The sequence below is a fragment of the Chenopodium album genome, chromosome 21, assembly GCF_948465745.1.
Source record: "Chenopodium album chromosome 21, dcCheAlbu1.1, whole genome shotgun sequence".
In the NCBI taxonomy this organism is placed as follows: Eukaryota; Viridiplantae; Streptophyta; class Magnoliopsida; order Caryophyllales; family Amaranthaceae; genus Chenopodium; species Chenopodium album.
The window spans coordinates 18,096,337-18,103,013 of NC_137854.1; positions in this window are offsets into that span (position 1 = coordinate 18,096,337).

The following is a 6,677-nucleotide window of genomic DNA, read 5'->3' on the forward strand; positions in this document are numbered from 1 at the left end:
CTAACTGCACGTGTGAGTACTCCGGGAAGCCATTTAAAAAATCTCTTGCGAAGTTGACCGGAACGTACTGTCAAATTTAAATAATGAATATAATTTTTAACTATTCAACATATATAATTAGTTTAACAATGATATAGTTTACTTACTAATCTTCCTGCCCTAATGTATGGATCCGTGATTGTAGCATTGAATATCGGTGGATCCTTCTCGATCCGGCTTAATTCATCCTTCGATGCAGAATCCCCTTCATCTTCGTTTTCCCCTTTAAATTCCTTTCCTTTACGATAGACGAGAGCACGGAAATAGTGCCTTCCATAGTAACACAACTTCACCACATCTCCGTACTTGATATCGTTACTATCGAGGAAATTGGTCCAACCATCCTCAATAAAACATCTCCACTGGTGGCCACTTTCCCGCAACCTAATGACGAGAGGATAAGCTGCACCTCGGCTACCCAACATAACATAAAACTTCCCTGAAGGTGAATTGAGCATTTCTCTAACTCGTTCAGGAACAAACTACAATAGGAAAAGTTTATAGTTAGTAAGGAAGTTTAAACAAGTTCAACCATTTATCAAAAAAAAAAAAAAATTATTCTCTAAATCTTTGCTTGTAAAGGTGTAGAGCATACCAGACGTATCCTTGTTTGTGGCGCTACCATGAATTGAAACCAAGGTAGTCTTGAGTAGTCCATTGTGGGTAAAGTAACAACCAAAATGAATAAAACCCAATCAAATTAACTTGTATGAAAATCAATTGCTCGTTATTAGTTTAAGTAGCAGCATCAATTATTAAAATTGTTCAATTTAGACCAAATTTCCATCCTCCTAATAGTGACAAATATACATCAAGTCATATGATACATTGAATTACTAAAAACCTGATGTAATGTACGTATGCTACTTAATTAGTAACACCTCAAATAATAATAATAATAATAATTGTCACCATATTCAAGAACAGTCCTACAAACATTTAATTTTATGTAAAAGGAAATTATTATAAATAATATCCCTAATATAATGCAAATTAACTTTAAGTAATAAGTTCAGCAGATATATGAACTTAATTCAGTAACCATAAATTTGAATTGTAAAAACATGATTTTAATCTTGGATTATTACATGTCACTGGATGCAATAGCAATAACATGGAAATGGGTATTACAAACAATAATAAGTCACTACAATATAGGATTTTTTATTAAAAAAAATATAATATGAGAATTTAAACCACATACAAACATTATGTTTCCCTTTTCTAGATCTACTAATGATGATTATTTTTGTTAAAATAATATATATTGAATTTTGAACTACTAATTTATTTAAAACTCAGAGGGGTTTGATAGTACCTTTTGGACAAGCACGAATGGTTTCAGCCAATTGTTGCTACTTCTAGGTTTTGAAGAACTATAAGACAGGAAAATATGTTGGAGTTGTGGAGGAAGTTGCTTGGATGGATGTCTCTACATATCGAGCGTTTTCAAATCTAGACCTCGGTGAATCGATATGTTACTTAACTTGATGAACATATGAGTTGGTGGAGTATTAAATGATGTGAGATTGGGTCAAATTGTGGTGGTTGACCACTTTACACAACATACTCATATAGTGTTATTCACTTAATTGATTATTAAACCTAACCAATTTAATTATGATTTCTTAACTTAGTTCAATAAAAGACCAATTTTGGGTCCATACTTGACAAATTTGGCAATTTTCAATCAATGTGACTAGAATAGACCCGGACTAAAAATGATATATTAGAGACCCTACCTTGCATTATAGCATACGAATGTGATTATATAGTTACAATAGTGATTATATTATACTGAAATTGTTACGTAAATGTATCACTCAAAAAGTGAATTTATCATTATAAAAAGTATCAATTAGTGAGTATACATCATTTGGGAAAAAAAAGATGACTTTTAAATTTTTAACATCCCAGAATTAATTATATAATGCCCTTAAATGGTTTAATATGAGATTATATAATGCAAAATAAGACTGACAAAAATAGTATTGGTTTATCAAAAAAAAAGTGATTATATCATCCAGAATATGATTATAATATTTGAAAGTGTCAAAATTTGGGTGTACAATAATTTATTATAGACCGGGTCCATACAAAACCGATTTTCAATACACTTTTTTTTAAAAATTTTTATATTACTACAACTAGCATCACCACGTGCAAATGAACTCCAATTGTGAAAAAATCTAATTAATTTATTTCATAATAAAATGGAAAAGATATGTTAATGACCGTTAAACTGTTCGGAAAACGTATCTACCATATTAATTTATGAAAATAATACATTAAAATAAAAATGGAATTGTGTGTTATGTTTGTTAAGACCACTCGCACTCATGATCAATAAAATAAAATGTCATTATCTCACTACCCACTTTCTCACTCCTTTTTTCCACTTTTTTCCATGACCTTGTGCGTTTCTGATTTTCCTCATGGGCATTTAATTTTTTGCCCATGAGTGGAATACATGTTTTTGGGTTTTTACCTTGAGATTCTCCTCATGGGCATATTTTTTATCATGAGTGAGAGTGCTCTTATATTTTGCACTTTTTTTTTAGAGAAAATAGGCTCTACTAAAAGTAATAGATTATGGTTTATGTAAATGTTACGTACGGTAAACTATAATATTTTTGGTAATCCCTATACGTACCAATTTATCCTTCTTCTCATTTTATTTAAATGTGTTGCTTTAACGATGTAAAGACGGTAATAGTTGGAGATTTTGTATCATATCGTTGAAATGCATCAAATCATACTTAATATTTTGAAGAAAATTTAATTACTCATTAACATATCAATGACCAATTATTAGAACAATAAAAATTTAACTGTTTGGGGTCTACAAAATATACAAAACAACACTTCAAGTTTGAGTACCATTACCATAGTAATTGTTTCCGACACGAATCTCCGTTTGGCGGGCATATTCCCAAATTAAATGACAATAGTGCTCTACATGAACTCTAACTTAATTGTGTTATATTATTTTAATTTGTAAAAATTACGTGGTAGTTGTTCTCACATGTGGTCATTTAATTGTTAGTTGTCGGTATAATTTAATAACAATAACCTAATGTAACACATAAAATATTGAAGTATATAAATAATCTCCAATTAAAATGATATAAAAAAAATTGGTGAATTCATGAATGATACTTTACATTTATTTAAAATGTTGATGACTTTATAATTCAAAGGCATACACACACAAGGTTGAAAGTAAATTTTCACTGAAAGTGAACGTACACCTTACTATTAAGGTATTATGTAGTGCCTAAAACTATATTGTAATTAGATCCTATGTATCTTGAAAGCGATGACCTAGTAATGTAAACTCTTCTTTTTTTTTGTCTTGAACAATAACTTAGACATACACACGCGGTTTTGACCGGGTTTTGTATTTTATACACTACAATAAAATGAGTTATGTAAATCATGCGGGATATTGTTCAAATTTACCGGTATAATATCTTATCTATTCTTCAATTTATAAATGTAATATATATACTTGTATAGATGTATTAGTTTGGAACTTCCAATTTTATCCTAACTGTGTACGATATTTGTTCTTTATACCTAAAGGAAGGACATCATCGTGATTATAATTCTATTACCGTGGTTCCTTCTATATATAGTCCAGTGCAACTCTATACATGTATACCCCGAAACCAAAGTTTTATATCCATAACTTTAAGAATGTCTCAAAGTTCCCCTTTGCGACTGTCATCATCATCATCTCTACCATCAATATGTAGCCCTATAGCTTCTGGTTCGTCCTCATCCCCTCCGGGTAGGCGACTCAGAGCATTATGGTCGACTCGTTCTTATATTGAACGTACTAGAAGGATCACTAAGACCGGTAATGTACTTGGAAAAGCTCTAGCACGTATTAGAAAGTCTCGTGCTCGGTCTATTCAATTTGAGTCACCCAAAAAAAAAATTAATCCTCAACCTTTAATTAAGGAATTACCTCCCCGTATCAATGTGGTTGATGAGCCAAACTTAGCTCCATGTCCCCTACCATTGCCGCATAATATTCCCCTTGGTCCTGGCGGCTATGCTATAATTGAAGTTAATCCGATCGTCCCACCCCTTAGAGTTTTACCAATTCCAATTGTGGAGAAACCTGATGCACCCTCCCATAATGATGAAGGCATTGTTAATTCGATGCCATTGATTGGAATAAAGATCAAAAGCTTAAGTGAAAATGACCACGGAGTGGTATATTACATTAGGGCTAATGAGACCTTTTATAGAGTGTACCACGACTACGCTGCCAAAGTTGATCGTTACGTTGATGAAATACTGATCTACAAACACGGTTCATACGTCGAGATCACCGACACCCCCATTAGTCTTGGATTAACTTGTGGAGACGAACTCTTGGTATTAAGTGTGGTATGTAAAAGTTAATTATTATTTTAATATTTTTTTTGTTGAACAAAACTTATTATAAATACACATTACTTAGCTTACATTAGCTATGTTGAATGTCTATTGATAACATGTCCTTGTTTGTAGACTGAGGAGTACAACCTTAACTCACGGGTGAAGCACTTTTACATAAGGGGTCATAGAACTCGTCCCATGCGTTTGAAAGTTGCTGGTGATCTGAATGCCCCTATACAAGGCTTACATGATCTTTGGGCAAAGTATAATAATTATGACTGGGAGAGACTAATTCTTAGCCACGAGGACATTATGATAACAACCGTGAATACCCTTTCGGATGTAGGAATCAAAAATGAAGATGAAGTTTTTGTCATTCCAAACGCTTGGAAGTAAGCATTTGTTTGGGATTACACCATGCCACTAGTGTTGTTAAACCCATTACGTTTTATTCAGTATATTTTGGTCGTTTTGGTTAATAGCTGTATCATCAAAAATATTGTTATTTGTCTAATGTTTGCTATCGTTGTTGTTGGTTTCTATTTGTTAATGTTGATCATTGTATAATTCTAGGGACTACTGTCGATTAAGTCTGACTTGTCGACAATTAGGTCTGCTACATTTAGTTCGATGTGAAACTTTATAATTAGTGTTATGAATTACGTGTGGTTGTATGTGTTTGTATTCTTGCCTAAATATGAATAAAATAAGAGTAAATGGTTTCAAATATTTCTGATGATAAATAAAGTTATAACCAGCTTAGGCATATTGAAAATAAAGTATATCATTGACCGAAAAAAATTAAAAAATTAAAAAAATAAAAATTTAAAAAAACAAATTAATATAAATTAAGTAATTCATATGTTGAATGAAGACACAAGCCAGTAATTGAGACAACTATTAAGGTATAAATTATTTAAAGACTAAGAACCGGGTAATTCTATTATCCGTTGAGTCAGCCCGGAATGAAGATTCTTATTAAACAAAGTTGTCACGTGTTTAAGAATTTAAAATTTGGATACAATATAATAACAAAAGGAGACTTTGAAATACTAATGGATATGATAACTCACCAAAATGGTTAATTTATAAATAAAATGAATTATCAGAATAACTAACTATAACTTTTACTTCCATGACTAGCTAAGTTGGTGCGTGATTTGGTAGGAAATTATGTATTTCCTTTATTTTCTTTTAAACTTGTTAGGCGTAGTGTACATTTTTGGCTTTTTGTTTTTATGTAAATTATTTTTTTATTTTTTTATGTTGGGGACGGAACTAATTATCTTGTTCAATAACAACCAAAATATTAAGCGTATTTATTAAGTTAATCATTTCATGACTTATTGGTTGAATAAATTAGAGGTGGTACGGTGATTGGACAGGGTAACATAATGATAATAGGGTTAGGACTTACTTACCGTTCTTTATTACTTGACCCGCTTTGACTTTTACACTATTCACCACCGCTCCTTTGACCGTCTTTTGCGAACAATATGTAACAAAAAACATAATCATGTGAGATCTTTTTGAATTCGTATCGATAAGTAATATCATAACTTTTACAAGTTTTACTTATGAAAAATTAAATGTAATAAAAATTAAAGTTTTGCATTGGCAAGCGTGATAAAAGAAACAGATCAAGTAAAAAAGAACAGAAGAAGTATAGTTCTTTTGATGGACATGGGCTTATTTGAGTAGAGTCAATATAAAGCCTACATGTTTTTCCAATTTAGTTGAAAAATAAAATACATAATGTAAAAATAATTATGTAGATTAATTTGTATTCATATGTAATTAATAATGTCTTTGTTTAATATATATTTTAATTGACATTTTGTAGGCTGGCCCTGATCGAACCCACCCAATAACCAGGTCTAGTTGAAATTATGCCACTTGCTCAATGGCAAGTGGGTAATTTTATTGGATAACATCTTTAGGTCGTACGTTCAATCCTTCATAGTTTTCTACTACATCTTCATTTTTAATGATCTCCTTTGTAAAAAAAATAAAACGCCCTATAATAAACTTCTTCAGCTATTCATTAACTGAATTATCTATTCGATATTCTTTATATATCAAATCCGTTAACGGCATATATTTGTTCAGTACATAATTTTATACCTGTAGTGCACCTCTCTAATGTAATTATATTATTAGTATAATGAAGTGGGAAGAATTTTCTCACGTGTAAGAGTGATTATGAATAATAATTTACTCAGCTAAAATCATCTCAAGTACAATGG